This window comes from Carcharodon carcharias, chromosome 10 (genome assembly GCF_017639515.1).
Source record: "Carcharodon carcharias isolate sCarCar2 chromosome 10, sCarCar2.pri, whole genome shotgun sequence".
In the NCBI taxonomy this organism is placed as follows: domain Eukaryota; kingdom Metazoa; phylum Chordata; class Chondrichthyes; order Lamniformes; family Lamnidae; genus Carcharodon; species Carcharodon carcharias.
The window spans coordinates 102,142,618-102,166,039 of record NC_054476.1 but is presented as its reverse complement, the minus strand read 5'-3'; the positions used below and the strand labels follow the sequence as shown (position 1 = coordinate 102,166,039).

The window sequence follows — 23,422 nt, the reverse complement described above, 5'->3', positions numbered from 1 at the left end:
CAGCAAATCAAGGGACAGCAAATCGAGGGATAGCAAATTGAAAGACAGCTGGCAAAGCGACAACAGAAAATCGAGGTGCAGCAAATCGAGAGACAGCAGATAAAGCAGCAACAACAAATCGAGGGACAGCAGGCAATGCGGCAACAGCAAATCGAGGGACAGCAAATAGACAGCACAGCAGGCAAAGCAGCAACAGCAAATCAAGGGATGACAGGCAAAGCGGCAGAAGCAAATAGAGAGATAGCAAATCGAGAGACAGCAAATTGAGAGAAAGCAGGCAAAGGGACAACAGAAAATCGAGGGGCAGCTAATCGAGAGACAGCAGATAAAGCGGCAACAACAAATCGAGAGACAGCAGGCAATGCGGCAACAGCAAATCGAGGGACACAAATACGGGACAGCAGGCAAAGCAGCAGCAGCAAATCGAGGGACAGCAGGCAAAGCGGCAACAGAAAATCGAGAGACGGCAGGCAAAGCAGCAACAGCAAATCGAGGGATAGCAGGCAAAGCAGCTACAGCAAATCGAGGGGCATCAGGCAAAGCGGCAACAGCAAATCGAGCAACATTGTGCAAAGCGGTCAGAGCAAATCAAGGGACAGCAAATCGAGAGACAGCAGGCAAAGCGGTCACAGCAAATCGCGAGACGGCAGGCAAAGCAGCTACAGCAAATCGAGGGGCATCAGGCAAAGCGGCAACAGCAAATCGAGCAACATTGTGCAAAGCGGTCACAGCAAATCAAGGGACAGCAAATCGAGAGACAGCAGGCAAAGCGGCCACGGCAAATCGAGAGATGGCAAGCAAAGCGGCAACAGCAAAATGAGGGACGGCAGGCAAAGCGGCAACAGCAAAATGAGGGACGGCAGGCAAAGCAGAAACAGCAAAATGAGGGATGGCATACCGAGAGGCGGCAGGCAAAGTGGCCAGGGCAAATCGAGACAAGGCAGGCAAAGCAGCCACAGCAAATCAAGGGACAGCAAATCGAGAGACAGCAGATAAAGCGGCAACAACAAATCGAGAGACAGCAGGCATTGTGGCAACAGCAAATCGAGGGCCAGCAAATAGAGGGACAGCAGGCAAAGCAGCAACAGCAAATCGAGGGACGGCAGGCAAAGCGGCAACAACAAATCGAGAGACAGCAGGCATTACGGCAACAGCAAATCGAGGGACAGCAAATAGAGGGACAGCAGGCAAAGCAGCAATCGCAAATCGAGGGACAGCAAATAGAGGGACAGCAGGCAAAGCAGCAACAGCAAATCGAGGGACAGCAGGCAAAGCAGCAACAGCAAATCGAGGGACGGCAGGCAAAGCGGCCACAGCAAATCGAGGGACAGCAGGCAAAGCGGCAACAGGAATTCGAAGGACAGCAAGCAAAGCGGCAACTGCAAATCGAGGGACAGCAGGCAAAGCAGCAACAGGAAATCTAGGGACGGCAGGCAAAGCGGCCACAGCAAATCGAGAGACGGCAGGCAAAGCGGCAACAGCAAATCGAGAGCCAGCAGGCAAAGCGGCAACAGCAAATCGAGGGACAGCAGGCAAAGCAGCCACAGCAAATCGAGAGACGGTAGGCAAAGCGGCAACAGCAAATTGAGAGACGGCAAGCAAAGCGGCCACAGCAAATTGAGAGATGGCAGGCAAAGCAGCCACAACAAATCGAGAGACGGTAGGCAAAGCGGCAACAGCAAATTGAGGGACAGGAAATCGAGGGACAGCAGTCAAAGCGGCCACAGCAAATCGAGAGACAGCAAATCGAGGGACAGCAGGCAAAGAGGCCAAAGCAAATCGAGGTACTGCAGGCAAAGTGGCCACAGCAAATTGAGAGACAGCAGGCAAAGCAGCAACAGCAAATCAAGGGACAGGAAATTGAGGGACAGCAGGCAAAGCGGCCACAGCAAATCGAGAGACAGGAAATTGAGGGACAGCAGCAAATCAGCCACAGCAGATCAAGAGACAGCAAATCAAGAGACATCAGGCAAGGCGGCCACAGCAAATTGAGAGATGGCAAGAAAAGCGGCCACAGCAAATCGAGAGACAGCAGGCAAAGCAGCCACGGCAAATCGAGAGATGGCAAGCAAAGCGGCAACAGCAAAATGAGGGACGGCAGGCAAAGCGGCAACAGCAAAATGAGGGACGGCAGGCAAAGCAGAAACAGCAAAATGAGGGATGGCATACCGAGAGGCGGCAGGCAAAGTGGCCAGGGCAAATCGAGAGAAGGCAGGCAAAGCAGCCACAGCAAATCAAGGGACAGCAAATCGAGAGACAGCAGATAAAGCGGCAACAACAAATCGAGAGACAGCAGGCATTGTGGCAACAGCAAATCGAGGGCCAGCAAATAGAGGGACAGCAGGCAAAGCAGCAACAGCAAATCGAGGGACGGCAGGCAAAGCGGCAACAACAAATCGAGAGACAGCAGGCATTACGGCAACAGCAAATCGAGGGACAGCAAATAGAGGGACAGCAGGCAAAGCAGCAACAGCAAATCGAGGGACAGCAGGCAAAGCGGCAACAGCAAATCGAGAGACGGCAAGCAAAGCGGCCACAGCAAATTGAGAGATGGCAGGCAAAGCAGCCACAGCAAATCGAGAGACGGTAGGCAAAGCGGCAACAGCAAATCGAGGGACGGCAGCCAAAGCGGCCACAGCAAATCGAGGGACAGCAGGCAAAGCGGCAACAGGAATTCGAAGGACAGCAAGCAAAGCGGCAACTGCAAATCGAGGGACAGCAGGCAAAGCGGCCACAGTAAATCGAGAGACGGCAGGCAAAGCGGCCACAGTAAATCGAGAGACAGCAGATAAAGCGGCAACAACAAATCGAGAGACAGCAGGCAATGCGGCAACAGCAAATCGAGGGACACAAATCGAGAGACAGCAGATAAAGTGGCCACAGCAAATCGAGAGACGGCAGGCAAAGCAGCAACAGCAAATCGAGAGATGGCAGGCAAAGCGGCAACAGCAAATCGAGAGATGGCAGGCAAAGCGGCAACAGCAAATCGAGAGATGGCAGGCAAAGCGGCAACAGCAAATCGACAGACGGCAAATCAAGAGACATCATGCAAAGCGGCCACAGCGAACCGAGAGACATCAGGCAAAGAGACCACAGCAAATCGAGAGACGGCAGGCAAAGCGGCCAAAGCAAATCGAGAGATGGCAGGCAAATCGAGAGACGGCAGGCAAAGTAGCAACAGCAAATCGAAGGACAACGGGCAAAGCGGTCACAGCAAATCGAAGGACGGCAGGCAAGGCGGCAAAAGCAAATTGCGGGGCAGCAGGCAATGCGGCAACATCAAATAGAAGGACAACAGGCAAAGCGGCCACAGCAAATTGAGAGACGGCAGGCAAAGCGGCCACAGCAAATCGAGTGACGGCAGGCAAAGCGGCAACAGCAAATCGAGAGACAGCAGGCAAAGCGGCAACAGCAAATCGAGTGACGGCAGGCAAAGCGGCAACAGCAAATCGAGTGACGGCAGGCAAAGCAGCCAAAGCAAATCTGGAGGCAGCAGGCAAAGCAGCCACAGCAAATCGAGAGACAGCAGGCAAAGCGGTCACAGCAAATCGAGTGACGGCAAATCGAGTGACGGCAGGCAAAGCGGCAACAGCAAATCGAGAGACGGCAGGCAAAGCGGCAACAGCAAATCGAGAGACAGCAGGCAAAGCGGCAACAGCAAATCGAGAGACAGCAGGCAAAGCGGCAACAGCAAATCGAGAGACAGCAGGCAAAGCGGCCACAGCAAATCGAGAGACAGCAGGCAAAGCGGCCACAGCAAATCGAGAGACGGCAAATCGAGTGACGGCAAATCGAGTGACGGCAAATCGAGTGACGGCAAATCGAGTGACGGCAAATTGAGTGACGGCAAATCGAGTGACGGCAGGCAAACTGGCAACAGCAAATCGAGTGACGGCAGGCAAAGCGGCAACAGCAAATCAAGTGACGGCAGGCAAAGCGGCAACAGCAAATCGAGTGACGGCAGGCAAAGCAGCAACAGTAAATCGAGAGATGGCTGGCAAAGTGGCCACTGCAAATCGAGAGACAACAGGCAAAGCAGCAAAAGCAAATCGCGGGGCAGCAGCCAATGCGGCAACAGCATATCGAGAAATGGCAGGCAAAGTGGCCACTGCAAATCGAGAGACGGCAGGCAAAGCAGCAACAGCAACTCGAGGGACAGCACATCGAGGGACGGCAGGCAAAGCGGCAACAGCAACTCAAGGGACAGCACATCGAGGGACCGCAGGAAAAGCAATCACGGCAAATCGAGAGACGGCTGGCAAAGCAGCCAAAGCAAATCTGGAGGCAGCAGGCAAAGCAGCCACAGCAAATCGAGAGACAGCAGGCAAAGCGGTCACAGCAAATCGAGTGACGGCAAATCGAGTGACGGCAGGCAAAGCGGCAACAGCAAATCGAGAGACGGCAGGCAAAGCGGCAACAGCAAATCGAGAGACAGCAGGCAAAGCGGCAACAGCAAATCGAGAGACAGCAGGCAAAGCGGCAACAGCAAATCGAGAGACAGCAGGCAAAGCGGCCACAGCAAATCGAGAGACAGCAGGCAAAGCGGCCACAGCAAATCGAGAGACGGCAAATCGAGTGACGGCAAATCGAGTGACGGCAAATCGAGTGACGGCAAATCGAGTGACGGCAAATTGAGTGACGGCAAATCGAGTGACGGCAGGCAAACTGGCAACAGCAAATCGAGTGACGGCAGGCAAAGCGGCAACAGCAAATCAAGTGACGGCAGGCAAAGCGGCAACAGCAAATCGAGTGACGGCAGGCAAAGCAGCAACAGTAAATCGAGAGATGGCTGGCAAAGTGGCCACTGCAAATCGAGAGACAACAGGCAAAGCAGCAAAAGCAAATCGCGGGGCAGCAGCCAATGCGGCAACAGCATATCGAGAAATGGCAGGCAAAGTGGCCACTGCAAATCGAGAGACGGCAGGCAAAGCAGCAACAGCAACTCGAGGGACAGCACATCGAGGGACGGCAGGCAAAGCGGCAACAGCAACTCAAGGGACAGCACATCGAGGGACCGCAGGAAAAGCAATCACGGCAAATCGAGAGACGGCTGGCAAAGCGGCCACAGCAAATCGAGAGACGGCAGGCAAAGCGGCCACAGGAAGACAAAGAGACAACAGGCAAACCAGCAACAATGAAGCAGAGAGAAGACAACAGGAACCAGCAGACCAACTGGCAGAGAGAAGGAAAGACAACAGAAACCAGCAGTGAGATGGAGGGACAACTGGCAAGCCAACAGCGAGATAGAAAAGCAATAGGTTAAACAGCAACAGCCAGAAGGGGAGAGGCAACAAACAAACAAGCAACTGTAAGTATGGGACAAACCAGCATCGGTCACATTGAGGGATGCATGAAGGAAACCAGCAACAGCGAGGAGAGGCAACAGGTAAACCAACGAGACAGATATAACAGCAGAAGCAACAGGCAGGCTGGCAAAGAGGAGGGACAACAGGGAAACTAGCAATAGCCAGATTGAGGGGACATTGGGCAAAATAGCAGTGAGAAGGAGAGAGCGAGATAGAGGGATAACAAGCAAACCAGGAACTGTGAGAGACAACAGGCAAACCAACAAGAGCCAGAAGGATAGAGACAACAAGCATACCAGCAGCGGCCAGAGAGGGAGACATGTGATACCCAGTAAAGGATTAACCTAACAAGAACATTTCGGGAAAAAGGCTAATGCAGAAACCTGGGCATGACCAAGGACTGCTGATCACATTCCTGAATGATAATAAGCTTACTGGGAACTGTTTAACCACTAGATATGGTATTTGCTGTGATATTGTGCTTTAATGACATCACAACAGAATTGATCACATTTAGAGCCGGAGGTGTCCTCACCATGTGGTGGGGTCCATCGTGTCCAGTTTTGAAGGTCGACACAAGAGATGAGTTAATCAACCAGCAGGATGGGCCCAAGAGATGAGTTAATCAACAGTACAATATCACTGATAGGCCAAATTCCAGTGGCTGTGGTCATGCACGAAGAAAGAAGGATAAAAGGGAGACTGAAGGCAGGAGAGGCAGGAGAGCCCAGGACCAACACTCCAGAGGCAGACCCAAAATTGGACTTCATGAGCAAGTACCCCGCCAGCAGGCTTGATCAACCTGAGGACAGACAGGTAATATCACACACACAGGAGATTATTCGGTTAATGTAATCGGGATATTTAGTGATGAAGCTACCTTTAGTAAAATAAAGCATTGTGATTGTTTAAGTTGTTACTCGATACCACTGGCAAACACATAGGACGTGCTAGACATGGGTCAACAGACAACAGGTAAACTAGTGAGATGGAGTCACAACAAGTAAACCAGCAACAGCTTGCAAGCTGAGCAAACAGCTAGGGCCCTATTTACAAGATTGCTGATAAGGTCAATCTTATAGTGCACAGGGCTATACAAATCCCAACGCATATATTAATCAGTGAAGGTAGGCTTGCAGTAGACTAGTGGAGGAACCCATTAGCAGATTTTCAACTAGCACATTGAGGAAAGGAAGTGAGTTAGACTATTCCATCTCAAAAGTGAATCCGTGAGCGAGATGGAGCGTATTAAGGTGCGTAAGAAAATCCTTACACATGGCTGCAGGTTCAAAGCTCGCAAACGTTTCATCTAAGTATACGAAATATGCTTGTGTAAGTTCGGGTTCATTCCATCAAGAACACATTTCTCGTGGAAATCGACAAAAATGTTAGCAAGCGCTGGACCAAGAGGGGATCTCCTGGCTACACGATTTATCTGTGCAAACATGGTGTCATTAAAATGGAACTCACTGTGAGAGTTGCTGAGTTTATAAGTTCAGTGAATACAGATTCAGAAAATAATGGTGAGTCTATATTGCCATGATACAATGAGATGTCACAAATGTCAATGGCTTCCTTCAGTGGCATGTTCATAAATAAGTTCGCAATGTCGAATGAGCACATGACAAGACATTACTATCAATACATAGGTCATGTATAGTCTTTGTGAGGGTGAAGAAATCCTTCACCATCAGGTGGAAAACTCATTAAGAACCAACTGGCTTTAATAACTCACTCAAACATTTAGCCAATTCAAGCTGTGCAGAACTGGCCATTCATAAAATAGGACACAATGGGACATCAGTTTTGTGTGCCTTCAGCAACCCATACATACATGGACGTTGTGAGCCATGAGGATGAATCCTATTGTATATTTTGCAAGGCAGCTCATTATTCTTAAATAAGTTGAACAAATGCAGAAAAAGAACACAAAGCTACCCTGTAGGACAATGGAATCCTGATCAGATCATTATTCATGGTCTACCTCAAATTACCCTGGAAAGGCAAAGCATCTCAAAGAAATTTAACAATAGGTTAATCAAGGTGTTAAATATGATTCTGCAATTGGACAGCACTTGCTGAACAATCCGGAGTGCACCAATAGTTACATTAACAACCAATTTCAGTTCAGCTCATAATACGGATCATTTACGCTCGCAAGAAGCAACATACATTCATACACCGGGACTCGTTCTCGGCAGGCAAAAGGAATATGTTCAAGCCTTGTATCTTTTTTGAATTATCCGGGAGCTGATGGTTTCCTGTTGCTTTCGCCATGGCAGCAACTTGGCCAACTAGAGTCAATTTGCCAAACAATCAGAACCGTTTTCTCCTATAGCATAAATTGTGATAGTTTGAAATTTGGCATTCTTGCGTTTGTCCTGATGAGTGCAACATGCCTCAAAGCTTCAACAACATGTTTCACTTTTCAACAACATTCAAGTTCTGTACTACCAAGTGATAATATAAAATAAAGAGTAGTGGTGAATATCGGCTTTTAAAACTGGAGGGGAGTATACAGTGCTATTCCCACAGGATTTTTGATAGTCTTTAATGACCAGCACTTGGGGAAACAGGACATAATTGCAGTAAACACCAAAGTCTAAAATGTGGCAAACAATGAGCGTAGTATCAAGACTTCAAGAGGACAGTGTAGGCTGCTCCTGTATTTTCCTGTTGTCCATATGTGCCCTAGAATGGCATTTTACCATTTGGAAGACGGGGTATCCTATACCAGAATCCTCTGTTTTTCATGCCAAATCCACAATGGGAGAGTGTTTCACAGAGCAGTCTAGTGCAATAGGATTATAAAGCAGATTCATGGGCTCCCAGGCCACTTGCAATTTCTGTTGCCTTGAGGAGTACATATTTCATGTACATGGAGGGAGTGAAAAGTTGCTGCTCTCCTTCCACAGTTTGAAGAGGCTGCTCCTCAATTTTATGTTGTGCTCCAGTTACACACTCCTGATCTTATTGTGGAGGGAAGCTCCTGGGCCTAAGGTAGCCATCTACAGAATCCAGCAACAAACAGTGGAGAGGGCAATTCAGCTTGACTCCCTAGCACAGATAGATCATGCCTGCGTGTCACTGGAGAGAGTACCCAGTGTTTGCTGGTACACTTGATGCCTTCCACAACTGGTGGGCACCAGGTGGACTGGTGGGTTTCATCAACACCCAGAACCAAAATTTAAGTTTTATTTTTCTTTATTTTACAGTTTCTGGGTTGTGCCCCTATAAAGAAGAGAGCCCTTGCTGCCCTTTAATTGATGATGACACCTGTCATTAATATTAAAGAGGTAAACAGGCTGGTGAAATGAGAAGACACTTGGCAGATGAAGTTTAGCACCAAGAACTGTGAAGGGATATATTTTGCTTGGATGAGGATCAGCAACATAAGCTAAATGGTAAAATGTTAAAGGGGATGCAGGGGCAGAGAGACCTGGGGATATATGTACACAAATCTGTCAAAGTGGCAGGGAATGTTGAGAAGACTGTTAATAAAGCATATGGATGCTTGGCTTTATTAATAGGGACAGAGAGACCGGAAGTGAGGAAGTTATACTAGACCTTTCTAAAACACTGGACAGGCCTCAGCTGCAGTGTTGTGGTCAATTCATAGCACAACACTGAGTGCAGGAAAGAATGGTACCAGGGATGAGGGACTTCAGTTATGTGGAGAGACTGGAGATGAAAGCGAAGCTAGCTAACGTGAACTGGCAAATGAGGTTAAGGGATAGGTCAACAGGTTCAGTGACAGCCATTTACAAGGATATTTCAGAATACACAAAATATATACATTCCAATGAGAAAGCAAAATCCCAAAGTTAGGGCCGACCATCCGTGGTTAACTAAAAAAGTTAAAGACAGTATCAAACTCAAAGAAAAAGCATATAATTACACAAAGATGGGTGGCAGGTCAGAAGATTGGAAACAATATAAAGAACAGCAAAGAATGACAAAAGGACTAATAAGGACAGAAAATTTAGAGTATGAGAGAAAGCTAGCTAGTAATATAAAGACGGACAGTAAGAGTTTCTATAGACACTTAAATAAGAAAAGAGTTAACAAAGAGTTGGTCCTATAGAAAGTGCATCTGGGGAAATGATAATGGAAAGCAGAAAGATGGCGGATGAATTAAACAGGTATTTTGTTTCAGCCTTCACTATAGGAGGACACAAGTAACATCTCAGAAATAGTTGTAAATCAGGAAATGGAAGGGAGGGAGGGACTTGGGAAAATTACAATCACAAGGGAAGTGGTATTGAGCAAATCATTGAGGGCTGCGGGCTGACAAATCCCCAGATCTGGGTGGACTTCACACTAAGGTGTTGAAAGAAGTGGCTAGTGAAATAGTTGATACACTGGTTCTAATTTTCCAAAATTCCCTAGATTTGGAGAAGGTTCCATTAGATTGGAAAATAGCAATTGTAACTCCTTTATTCAAAAAGGGAAGGAGACAGAAAACAGGAAACTACAGGCCAGTTAGCCTAACATTTGTCATAGGGAAAATGTTAGAAGTTATTATTAAAGATGTTACAGCAGGGCACTTCAAAAATTCCAAGTCAATCAGGTTTTGTAAAAAGGAAATCATGTTTAACCAATTTATTGGAGTTCTTTGAAGGAGTCATGTGCTGTGGATAAAGGAGTACCAGTGGATGTACTGTATTTAGCTTTCCAGAAGGCATTTGATAAAGTGCCACATCAAAGATTATTGCAGAAAATAAAAGCTCATGGTGTAGGGGGTAACATATTGGCATGGATAGAAGATTGGCTAGCTAACAGGAAGCAGGTGGGCATAAATGGATCAATTTCTGGTTGGCAGGGTGTGACGAGTGGTATGCCACAGGAGTCAGTGCTGGGATCTCAACTGTTTACAATTTATATAAATGACCTGGGTGTAGGGACTGAAGGAATGATTGCTAAATTTTCTGATGACACAAAGATAGGTAGGAAAGTAAATTGTGAAGAGGACGTAAGGAGCCTATAAAGTGACATAGATAGGTTAAGTGAGTGGGCAAAGATCTGGCAAATGGAGCATAATGTGGGTAAATGTGAAATTGTTCATTTTGGCAAGAAGAATAAAAAAGCATATTATCTAAATAGCGAGAGATTGCAGAGCTCTGAGATTCAGAAAGATTTAGGTGTCCTAGTGCATGAATCACAAAAGGTTAGTATGCAGCTACAGCAGGTAATTAGGAAAGCTAATAGAATGTTATCATTTATTGTGAGGGGAATTGATTACAAAAGTAGGGAGGTTATGCTTCAGGACATTGTTGAGACCACATTTGAAATATTGTGTACTGTACTGGTCTTCTTGTTTAAAAAAAAGGTGTAAATGCATTAGAAACAGTTCAGGAAAGGTTTACTAGATTAAACCAGGAATGGGCAGGTTCTCTTATAAAGAAAGGCTTGACAGGTTAGGCTTGTACCCGCTGGAATTTAGAAGAGTAGGAGGCGACTTAGTTGAAAGCGTTAAGATCCTGAGGGGTCTTGACAGGGTGGATGTGGAGAGGACGCTTCCTCTTGTGGGAGAATCTAGGACTAGGGGTCACTATTTAGAAATAAGGAGTCACCCATTTAAAACAGAGATGAGGAGAATCTTTTTCTCTGAGGGCTGAAAGTCTTTGGAGCTCTCTTCCTCAAAAGGCGGTGGAAGCAGAGTCTTTGAATATTTTTAAGGCAGAGTTTGATAGATTCTTGATTAACAGGGACACCCACCCCCAGTAAGGTGTTGCAGAGCTATGGCCAACAGTAAGGTGTGACTGAGCCAAGGCCCCCCAGTAAGGTGCGACAGAGCTAAGGCCCCCCAGTAAGGTGCGACAGAGCTAAGGCCCCCCAGTAAGGTGTGACACAGCTATGGCCCCCCCCTGCCACAACTCCACCCCCAGTAAGATATGACAGAAATATGGCCCCCCTCCCAGTAAGGTATGACAGAGCTATGGCACCCCCCAGTAAGGTGCGACAGAGCAATGCCCGCCCCCCGCCCCCCAGTAAGGTGCGACAGAACTATGGCCTCCCCCAGTAAGGTGTAATGAAGCTATGGCACCCCCCTCCCCCAGTGAGGTGAGACAAAGCTATGGCCCCCCCAGTAAGGTGTGACAGAGCTATGCCCCCATCCCCCCAGTAAGGTGTGACAGAGCAGTGGCACCCCCAGCCCCAAACCCACCCCCACCACAGCCCCAGTAAGGTGTGACAGAGCTGTGGCCCCCCTCCAGTAAGGTGCGACAGAGCTGTGGCCCCCCTCCAGTAAGGTGCGACAGAGCTGTGGCCCCCCTCCAGTAAGGTGCGACAGAGCTGTGGCCCCCCTCCAGTAAGGTGCGACAGAGCTGTGGCCCCCCTCCAGTAAGGTGCGACAGAGCTGTGGCCCCCCTCCAGTAAGGTGCGACAGAGCTATGGTCCTCCCTGAAAGGTGTGACTGAGCTATGGCACCCCTACCCCACCACCCGTACGGTGCTACTGAGCTATGGCCCCCCACCCCGTAAGGGGTGACTGAACTATGCACACCCCCCCCCACCATTAAGGTGCAACAGAACCATGGCCCCCCAGTAAGGTGCGACAGAGCTATGGCCACTGCCGGTAAGGTGTGACTGAGCTATGGCACCCCTAGCCCCATCCCCACCCCCAGTAAGATGTGATAGAACTATGGCCACCCCCCCAGTAATGTGCGACAAAGCTATGGCCCCCCTGTAAGGTGTGACTGAGCTATGGCGCCCACCCCCAGTAAGGTGCGACAGAGCAAAGCCCCACCAGTAAGGTGCGACAGAGCTATGGCCCCCCACCCAGTAATGTGCGACAGAACTATGGTGCCCCCATCCCCAACCCCCACCAACCCCCCACCCGAGTAAGGTGCGACAGAGCTATGCAACCCCCCCCACCCCCAGCATGGTGCGACAGAGCCGTGGGCCCCCAGCACGGCGCGACAGAGCCGTGGGCCCCCAGCACGGCACGACAGAGGTCTGGCCCCCCCCAGTAAGGTGCGACAGAGCAAAGCCCTCCCCCAAGTAAGGTGCGACAGAGCAAAGCCCTCCCCCAAGTAAGGTGTGACTGAGCTATGCCCCCCCCCCTCCCCCCGTAAGTGGTGACTGAGCTATGCACATCCCCCCCATTAAGGTGGGACAGGACTATGGCCCCACCAGTAATGTGCGACAGAGCCATGGTGCCCCCAACCCCAACCCCCCACCTTAGTAAGGTGTGACAGAGCTGTGGCCCCCCAGTAAGGTGTGACTGAGCTATGGCCCCCCCAGTAAGGTGTGACTGAGCTATGCACACCCTCCCCCATTAAGGTGGGACAGAACTATGGCCCCACCAGTAATGTGCGACAGAGCCGTGGTGCCCCCAACCCCAACCCCCCCCTTAGTAAGGTGCGACAGTGCTATGGCGCCCCCAGTAAGGTGTGACTGAGCTATGGAACCCCCTGTAAGGTGTGACTGAGCTATGGCACCCCTACCCCCACCCCCAGTAAGGTGTGATAGAACTATGGCCACCCCCCCAGTAATGTGCGACAAAGCTATGGCCCCCCAAGTAAGGTGTGACAGAGCTATGGCCCCCCAAGTAAGGTGTGACAGAGCTATGGCACCCCCAGTAAGGTGTGACAGAGCTATGGCCCCCCCAGTAAGGTGTGACAGAGCTATGGCACCCCCAGTAAGGTGTGACAGAGCTCGGGCCCCTCCCCCAGTAAGGTGTGACTGCGCTATGGCCCCCAGTAAGGTGTGACATAGCTATGGTGCCCCCCAGCAGTGAGGTGCGACAGAACTATGGCCCCCCCAGTAATGTGCGACAGAACTATGGTGTCCCCAGCCCTCAACCACCCCCCTTAGTAAGGTGTGACTGAGCTATGGCCCCCCCACCGTAAGGTGTGACTGAGCTATGGCCCCCCCGAGTAATGTGTGACTGAGCTATGGCACCCTCCCCCGCTTCCCCCCCAGTAAGGTGCGACAGAGCCGTGGCCCCCCAGTAAGGTGTGACTGAGCTATGGCGCCGCACCCCCAGTAAGGTGTGACAGAGCTATGCCCCCCCTCCCAGTATGGTGTGACAGAGATATGGCCCCCCCTAGTAAGGTGAGACAGCGCTCTGGCGCCCCCAACCCCAACCACTCCCCCAGTAAGGTGCAACATAGCTATGGCACCCCCAGCCCCAAAGCCAACCACTCCCCCAATATGGTGTGACAGAGCTGTGGCCCCCCAGTAAGGTGCGACAGAACTATGGCCCCCCCAGTAATGGGCGACAGAGCTATGGCACCCCAAGCCCCAGTAAGGTGTGACATAGCTATGGCACCCCCAACCCCAGTAAGGTGTGACTGAGCTCTGGCCCCCCCCACCAGAAAGGTGCAACAGAGCTATGGCCCCCCAAGTAAGGTGTGACTGAGCTGAGCTATGGCACCACCCCCCCACCCCAGTAAGATGCGACAGAGCTATGGTGCCCCCATCCCCAACCACCCCCCCTTAGTAAGGTGTGACAGAGCTATGGCACCCCAAACCCCAACCCCAACCACTCCCCCAGTAAGGTGTGACATAGCTATGGCACCCCCCACCAGTAAGGTGTGACTGAGCTACAGCACCTCACCTCCAGTAAGGTGCGATAGGGCTATGGCGCCCACGCCCCAGTGAGGTGCGACAGAGCTATGGCGCCCCAATAAGGTGTGACTGAGCTATGGTCCCCCCCCGGAAGGTGTGACTGAGCTATGCACACCCCCCCCATTAAGGTGCGACAGAACTATGGCCCCACCAGTAAGTTGTAACAGCACCAAGGCAACCCCACCCCCAGTAAGGTGTGACAGGGCAATGGCCCCCCCAGTAAGGTGAGACAGAGCTATGCCCCCACCCCAGTAAGGTGTGACTGAGCTATGGCGCCCCCCCCCCAGTAAGGTGTGACTGAGCTATGCACACCCCCCCCAGTAAGATGCGACAGAACTATGGCTCCCCCAGTAATGTGCGACAGAGCTATGGCCCCCCCGTAAGGTGTGACTGAGCTATGGTAAACCCACCCTAAGTAAGGTGTGACTGAGCTACGACCCCCCCCCGAGTAATGTGTGACTGAGCTATGGCGCCCAACCCCAGTAAAGTGCGATAGAGCTATGGCACCCCCAACCCCGCCCCGAGTAAGGTGCGACAGAGCCGTGGCCCCCAGTAAGGTGTGACTGAGCTCTGGCCCCCCCCACCAGAAAGGTGCAACAGAGCTATGGCCCCCCAAGTAAGGTGTGACTGAGGTGAACTATGGCAACCACACCCCCACCACCCCCCCACCCAACCCCAGTAAGGAGCAACAGAGCTATGGCACCCACAGTAAGGAGCAACAGAGCAATGGCCCCCTCCGCCCACCCAGTAAGAAGCGACAGAGCTATGGCCCCCTAGTAAGGTGTGACTGAGCTACGGCACCCCACCCCCAGTAAGGTGCAGCAGAGCTATGCCTCCCCCCACAGTTAGGTCCGACAGAGATATGGCACCCCCAACCCCTCCCCTAGTAAGGTGCGACAGAGCCGTGGCGCCCCCAGTAAGGTGTGACTGAGCTATGGCACCCCACCCCCAGTAATGTGCGACAGAGCTATGGCCCCCCCTGCCAGTAATGTGCGACAGAGCTATGGCCCCCCCTGCCAGTAAGGTGCGACAGAACTATGCCCTCCCCCTCACCCCAAGTATGGTGCGACAGAGCTTTGCCCTCCCCGCCAGTAAGGTGCGACAGAGCTATGGCCCCCCTAGTAAGGTGAGACAGCGCTCTGGTGCCCCCACCCCCAACCACTCCCCTAGTAAGGTGCGACAAAGCTATGACACCCCCAGCCCCAAAGCCAACAACTCCCCCAGTAAGGTGCGACAGAGCTGTGGCCCCTCCCCCAGTAAGGTGTGACTGAGCTATGGCACCCCCCACCAGTAAGGTGTGACTGAGCTATGACACCCACCCCCAGTAAGGTGTGACAGAGCTATAGCACCTCCCCAGTAAGGTGCGACAGAGCTATGGCCCCCCCAGTAAAGTGTGACTGAGCTACGGCACCCCCACCCCCCGCCCCCCCAGTAACATGCAACAGATCTATGGTCCCCACCCCAGTAAGGTGTGAGTGAGAAATGCCCCCCCCCACCAGTAAGGTGTGACAGAGCTGTGTCATCCCCCTTCCCCCCCAAGTAAGGTTCGACAGAGCTATGGCGCCCCCACCCGCAACACCACCCCCAGTAAGCTGTGACAGAGCTATGGCACCCCCACACACCCCCCCCTTAGTAAGGTGCGACAGAGCTATGGCCCCCCCTTGTAAGGTGTGACTGAGCTATGGCACACCCCACCCACCTTAGGTGCGACAGAGCTATGGCCCCCCCCCCCAATTAAGTTGTGACAGAGCTATTGCCCCCCCAGATATGTGCGACAGATCTATGGCCCCCCCCAAGTAAGGTGCGACAGACCTATGGCCCCTCCCCCCAGTAAGGAGCGACAGTGCTATGGCACCCCCACCCTCTCCCCCAGTAAGGTGCGACAGAGCTATGACACCCCCAACCCTAGTAATGTGCGACAGAGTCGTGGCCCCCCAGTAAGGTGTGACAGAGCTATGGGATCCCCACACCCACCCCCACCCAGGTGAGACTGAGCTATGGCACCCCACCCCCAGTAAGGTGTGACTGAGCTATGGCCCCCCAGTAAGGTGTGACAGAGCTATGGCACCCCCACCAACCCCAGCCCTTAATAAGGTGTGACAGAGCTGTGGCCCCCCAGTAAGGTGTGACAGAGTTATGGCCCACCAGCAAGGCACGATAGAGCTATGGCCCCCCGAGTAAGGTGCGACAGAGCTATGCCCCCCACCCCCTCCAGTAAGGTGTGACAGAGCTATGATGCCCCCACCCCCATCCCCACCCCAAGTAAGTTGTGACAGAGCTATGGCACCCCCACAGCACCCCAACCCCACCCCACGCCCCCCCCGCCCCCCCACCTTAGTAAGGTGTGATAGAGCTGTGGCCCCCCAGTAAGGTGCGACAGAGCTTTGGCACCCCCAGCCCCAACCCCAACCACTCCCCCAGTAAGGTGTGACCAGAGGTATGGCACCCCCACCCCCAGTAAGGTGCGACAGAGCTATGCCCCCCCCACAATAAGGCGCGACAGAGCTATGTCACTCCCAACCCCACCCCTAGTAAGGTGCGACAGAGCTTTGGTCCCCCCAGTAAGGTGCGACTGAGCTATGGCCACCCCCCAGTAAGGTGCGACAGAGCTATGGCACGCCCAGTAAGGTGCGACAGAGATAGGGCACCCCCAACCCCACCCCTAGTAAGGTGCGACAGAGCCGAGGCCCCCCCAGTAAGATGTGACAGAGCTATGGGACCACCACCCCCACCCAGGTGTGACTGAGTTATGGCCCCCCCAGTAAGGTGTGACTGTGCTATGGCCCCCCCACCCAGTAAAGTGCGACAGAGCTATGCTCCCCCCCCCCACCCCAGATAAGTTGCGACAGAGCTATGGCATCCTCCTTACCCCCCCCAGTAATGTGTGACAGAGGTGGGTAGGCAGGGTTGTGGGGTTGAGTTTACAATCAGATCAGCCATGATCTTATTGCATGGCAGTGCAGGCTCGAGAGGCCGAGTGGCTGACTCTTGCTCCTAATTTGTATATATGTATGTAAGATGGGGGTTTTCTTCATACAGGAGACAAGGTTAAAGGAAAATAGGTGCTCACAGTGAAGAAGAATTTGATGGAGTAAATAAAGAGAAACTTTCTAGTGGCAGAAGCATTTACAACCAGAGGACACCAATTTGAAGTGATGAGCAAAAGACTCAGAGGCGACATCAGGAGAATCTTTTTTGCACATCGAATTGTGATGATCTGGCTGTCTGAAAGTGTGGAGGAAGGACATACAGTATTCATTTACTGGCTGAATATTTGAAGGGGATACATCTACAGGCCAAGGGGAAAAAGCAGGATGATGGAATAGCAGCCACAGGCACACCATAGGCCAAATGGCCTTGTGTGCTGGATCATTCTCTGAGACGCAGCAGTAAAACAGTAACAGAAACAAGGTCAGTGAGCCTCCAGACTCCTGAAGGTCAGACCATTTGTTACAAATACATTTTCACCACAAAACATCTCCCCCTGTGTATACCTTCTCCCCAGTCTCGACACACACAGACACACACAGATACAGAACCCAATAATACCAGGTAGAATGAACCCTCTCCTGACTGACAGCCATGAACAGGCCGGGGACTCTCTGGCTCCAGCCCAGGAATCCCCGTTCCTCCACGGGCTGTGCCATTCATCAAGTGCCCAAACCCCAACCCCAAAGCCTCCATTACAGGCCATTAGCACATACACCCATAGCCAGGCTGCAGGCACATTCAAGTCTCTGTGTTTGAATTCACTCACTCACTGTGGCGCGACTGCTGTCAGTGTCAGCAGCGGCAGTACGGACTGTACGAGAATCACAGAAGCTGCACAGAACTCAGCCAAGCTCACTGAGTACTGAGCCAATCATCAGGCTGGTGTGACACAGTGGGACAGAGAGTGGTACATGCACTCTGCCCAGAGCTCCAATGCCAAGAATACAAAGGGCACCGAAACCCAGATCTCTGCACTCCCAGTTGCATTTTTAAGGAGGGGCTCAATAACCCCTCTCCTATTGCATCCTCTTACTGACTATCTCTACTGATGTTGTGCTGGGGTGGCGGGGAGGGGGGTGTGGTGTTGTATGGATACTGAGGGGAATCAGCTGGGGGTTGACACAATAGGGGAAGGGGTGGGAGTCAGGAGGAGACAGTGAGGAAAGGGGTTAGAGAGTGGGGAGGGGAGCAGGTAGGGTGAGGGGACAAAGGCTGTTGATGGGGGAGGACAATGAGGGAGGAGGAACCCCACTGGCAGCACAGATGAGCAGTGAGTTGTGTAGGCATGCTACCCCCTCTTTGTTGGGCCGCTGCAATGATGTTAGAGAGCAGCAGAGACTCTGGTCTCTCAGTCAGCTCTGGGACTGAGGTGAGTGAGGAGGGAGTGGAGGGACCGAGGGATTGGTGAGAAGGGGACGAAGGTAGGAGATCAAAGGGGTATTGCTAGAGTGGCTGAGTAACCTTCATAGGGGGCAGACACAAGACATCAAGCAATACAGCCAGCCAACAACATTGACACAACTGCAACCACCTTACAACATGGAAAAGAGCTGAAAAATATTTACTACCTGTTGTCTCTGCCTCCTGCGGTCCTGTACCCGTTGTAATCCAGCTATAATCAGAACCACACAGTCACCATTTCTCAGCACCACTTATAAACCCTCCCCACTCCAACTCAACAACGCAGGATGCACCCTGCCATCCCCTCCCCCAGCCCTTCTGCTGAGCAGCAGCAGCAGCCGAGAAGCAGTGAATGGGCTCTCTGTGCAAGGGTGCAGCACACAAACAGACTGCAGCCGTCTGTCACACGCTCCCTGAGGTACTCAGTATAAAGAAGCACTTGTTCCCTTGGCCGGCCCTCTTTCTCAGCTCTTCTCATAGGAAAGCTTCATGCTCCAATGAGTGATGGGGAGGGAAAGCGAAGGGCAGCAATCAGAGTCAGCAGAAATCTATAAGGGCAAGGAAGCAGGCAGCTGGGTGGACTGTCAGGATATTAACTGTGTAATGCAGTGTGGAGCAGAAAGCTGTCCAGAGGGAAGAGCAGAATAGAAAGGCTTTAGTCATAAGGGATTTGATCATTAGGGGGATAGATAGCATCCTCTACAGTCCCAACCGAGAGCCCAGAGGAGTGTGTCCATTACCTGCTGCAAAGAGTAATGTACATCTCAGGGCCACTAGAGAGATGTTAGAAAGGGAAAGGGAAGATCCTGTTGTCATGGTCCATGTTGGAACCAATACACGGAATAAAAAGCAGGTCCTGCTGAAAGAACATCAGATGTTAGGAACTAAATTAATAAACTAGACTTCACTAAAATGTGGCAAGTGGATAATGATGCAGGTAATGATAATCAGAGTATGACAGGAAGGGACAGAGCATAACATAACAGTGCACCAACAAATAAGGTGAGAGTAGGGAAAAATTGTAAAAAGGCAGAATTAAAAGATTTTTATCGGAATGCATGCAGCTTTCATCGCAAGATGGATAAATTGATAACAAAAATAGAAATAAATGAGAATAACCTGAAGCCATTACAGAGAAATGATTGCAAAATGGCCATGGCTGGGACTTGAATATTCAAGGGTATTTTATGTTTCAGATGGACAGGAAGTGCTGGAGCTCTGTTAATCAAGGATGTGATCAGTACCATAGTGAGAAATTATCTTGGTTTGGAGGATCAAAATGTGGAGTCAGTTTGGGTGGAGATAAGAAATAGCAAAGTCACGTGAGAGTGGTTTATAGACCTCCTAACATTATCTACACATTAGGACAAAGTATAAATCCAGTAATAATGGGGACTTGTAAGAAAGGTACATAAAATAATGATGACAAATTTTAATCTTCATATAGATTGGGTGAAACAAACTGACAAAGGTAGCCTGGAGGATGAATTCATAAAGTGTATTCAGGAAAGTTTCTCAGAATAATATTCTGGACCCAACCAGGGAACAGGCTATTTTGGACCTGGTAATGTCTAATGAGACAGGATTCATAGTAAAGGATCCTCTAAGAAAGAGTGATCATAACATGCTATAATTTCACATTCAGTTTGAGGGTGAAAAATTTGTGTCTTAAACTGGTGTCTTAAATTTAAATAAAGGCAATTACAAAGGTACGAAGACAGGGTTGGCTAAAACAGACTGGGAAAATAGATTAAAAGGCAATACAGTAAATAGCAGTGGCAGACATTTAAGGAACTATTTCATAACTCTCAACAAAAATATATTCCATTGATAAGGAAGGACTCTATGAGAAGGCTGTATCGTCCACAGCTAGCTAAGCAAGTTAAGGATAATATCAAATTGTAAGAAAAGATGTGCAATGACACGAAGATTAGCAGTAACCCAGGAGATTGGGAAAATTTTAGAAACCAGCAAAGAATGACAAAAAATAATAGAGGGAGAAATTGGAGTGTGAGAGAAGAGAAAACTAGCAAGAAATATAAAATCAGACAGTAAAAACTTCTGCAAGTATATAAAAAGGAAGAGAATGGCTGAAGTAAGTGTTGGCCACTTAGAGGGAGAGACTGGGGAATTAATAATGGGAAACAAGGAAGTGGCAGTGACATTGAACAAATATTTAGTAACTTCACAGAAGAAGACACAGAGAACATCCCAAGACTTACAAGAAATCGAGACAAAAGGGGAGGTGAAACTTAAAACAATCACAATCACTAGAGAAAAGGTACAAAGAAAGCTAATGGGACTGAAGGCTGACAAGTCTCCTGGACTAATGGTCTGCATCCTAGGGTCTTAAAAGAAGTGGTTACAGAGACAGTAGATGCATTGGTTGTGATCTTCCAAAACTCCCTAGGTTCTGCAAAGAACCCAAGGGATTGGAAAATCGCTAATGTAACAACTCTATTCAAGAAAGGAGGGAGACAGAAAGACAGGAAACTATAGGCCAGTTAGCCCAACATCTGTCAGAGGGAAAATGCTAGAATCCATTACTAAGGAGGTCATAACAGGACATTTAGAAAATTATAATACAAATAGACAGAGTCAACATGATTTTGTGAAAGGGAAATCATGTTTGACAAATTATTAGAGTTCTTTGGGGATGTAATAAGTAGGATGGATAAAGGGGAACCAATAGATGTAGTGTATCTGAATTTCCAAAAGGCATTCAATAAGGTGCCACATAGAAGGCACAAGAAAACAGCTCATGGTGTTGGGGATGATATATTAGCACGGATAGAGGATTGGTTAACTAACAGGAAATAAAGAGTTGGGAAAAACAGGTCACTTTCAAGTTGGCAAACTATAACTAGCAGAGTGCTGCAGGGATTAGTGCTGAACCTCAACTATTTACAATCTATATCAATGACTAGGATGAAGGGGTCGGATGTATTGTAGCCAAATTTGCTGATGATACGAAGGTAAAAGGAAAGCAAGTTGTGAGAAGGGTGCAAACAGTCTGCAAAGGGATATGGATATGTTAAGTGAGTGGATAAAAATTTGGCAGATGGGATATAATGTGGGAAAATATGAGGTTGTTCACTTTGGCAGGAAGAAGAGGAAAGCAGAAAATTCTTTAAATGCAGAAAGCTGCAGTACAGATGGATCTGGGTGTCCTTGTACATGAATCACAAAAAGTTAGCATGCAGGTAGTGCAAGGACAGCAAGTGGTTAGGAAAGCAAATGGATTGTTGGCCTTTATAGCAAGGGAGATGGAGTATAAAAGTAGGGAAGTTTTGCTACAACTGTGCAGAACATTGGTGAGAGCACATCTAAAGTATTGTGTACAGTTTTGGTCTCCTCACTTAAGGAGGGATATACTTGCATTGGAAGCAGTTCAGAGAAGGTTCACTTGGCTGATTCCTGGGATGAACAGAAGTTGAGCAGGTTGGACCTGTACTCATTGGAGTTTTGAAGAACGAGAGGTGATCTTATTGAGACAGAAGATTCAGAGGGGACTTGACAGGGTAGTCACTGAGAGGGTGTTTCCCCTCATGGGGAACTCTAGAACTAGGGGGCACAGTTTCAAAATAAGGGGTCCCACACTTAAGACAGAGAGGAGGAGGAATTTCTTCTCTGAGGGTCATTATGTTTGGAATTCCCTACTCCAGAGAGCAGTGGAGGCTGAGTTATGAATATATTCAAGGCTGAGTTAGACAGATTGTATAGACAAGGAAGTCAAGGGTTATGGCGGGGGCAGGGGCGGGGAGCAGGCAGGAAAGCGGTGTTAAGGCTAAAATCAGATCAGCCATGATCTTATTGAATGGCCGAGCAGGATTCTCCAAAGGATGTGTCCTAGACCCTCAAGTATTCACTGTATTTATCAATGGTTTGGATGAAAGAGAGAGCCTTGTGTTTATCCAAGTTTGCAGTTGACACTAAGAGGCCAAGCAAGCTGTGTGGAGCTAAAAGTCACAAACGGTCTCTACTAGATTGAGTGGGCAAAACTGTGACAGGTAGAGTTCAATATGAACAAATGTGAGGGCATTCACTTAGGTCCCAAGAAAGACCTGTTCAGTTCTGTTGAAGGGTCATGAGGACTCGAAACGTCAACTCTTTTCTTCTCCGCCGATGCTGCCAGACCTGCTGAGTTTTTCCAGGTAATTGTTTTTGCCCAAGAAAGACAAATTAGTCGGCTCAAAACCGCACGGCGCCAACCCCTCGCCCCCCCCCCCCCCCCCCCCCGAACTCAATCATTGCTCCTAATGACAAAGATCTTCACTCACTCCTAACCTCCTTTATTGTCCCCAAAAACCCTACAAATGCCCTGTACTAATGCATTCACATCATCCCATGTCCTGCAGTCCACATCTAGCCCGACACACGCCTCAATACCTCCATCACTCCTAAATCTCCTGGCCCCACCCTTCCACTAACAACCCTCATCTCCCACCTCTCACCCCCTCCCCTATTCACCCCGGACTGGCTCTGTGAGTGAGGCTCCCAGCCCCGCGGTCTACCCTGCCTGCACTCTGCGCTCACCAGCTCCGGCTCTCGGCCCAGTCCAGGGCGCTCCTGTTGCTCCGCTCTCACCGAAAACCTCAACTCGGGACTAGCGACCGAACTGTGCTCCGACCCGGGATTCCGCCAACAGCACTCTGACACTGTAACCCCGACGCTGAGTTACTCTCCGTCCTACTCTGTACTCCTGGGGTTTTAACCCCCTCACACCCTATAGCCCAGAGAGTGAGTTACTCTCAGTCCCACTCGCCGCTGGATATTTAACCCCCTCACACCCTATAACCCAGAGGGTGAGTTACTCTCAGCCCCACTAGCTGTTGCATATTTAACCCCCTCACACCCTATAACCCAGGGGGTGAGTTATCCCTCAGCCCCACTCGCTGCTGGATATTTAACCCTTTCACACCCTATAACCCAGACAGTGAGTTACTCTCATTTCAACTTTTTGTTGTGTTTGTTAATAAGACTGCAAAGTCAGCATTTGTTGTCCATCCCTAATTGCATTTAAGAAGGTGATAGTGAGCTGCCTTGCTGAACTGCTGCAGTTGTGTGGTGCAGTACACACAGTACTGTTAAGAATTTTACTACAGGATTTTAATCCAGTGACAGTGAAGGAATGGCGATATACAGTGGAAT

The 23,422-nt window shown here is 50.1% G+C and overlaps 1 protein-coding gene across 3 annotated transcripts in view; it reads right to left on the bottom strand.

Moving 5' to 3' along the window:
* Nucleotides 1-22,915, bottom strand: part of pacsin3 (protein kinase C and casein kinase substrate in neurons 3) — a 164,348-nt gene extending 141,433 nt beyond the window's left edge. For 2 of the 3 annotated variants that reach the window (XM_041197661.1, XM_041197663.1), the window contains exons 1-2: nucleotides 22,808-22,915; nucleotides 18,439-18,482 (exon numbers count right to left, since the gene is read on the bottom strand). The gene's annotated coding sequence lies outside the window, so the exon portion shown is untranslated. Of the gene's footprint in view, nucleotides 1-18,438; nucleotides 18,483-19,011; nucleotides 19,027-22,807 lie in introns of those variants that run through there. The other variant, XM_041197662.1, reaches the window with a different exon arrangement.
* Nucleotides 22,916-23,422: the final 507 nt, after the last annotated feature.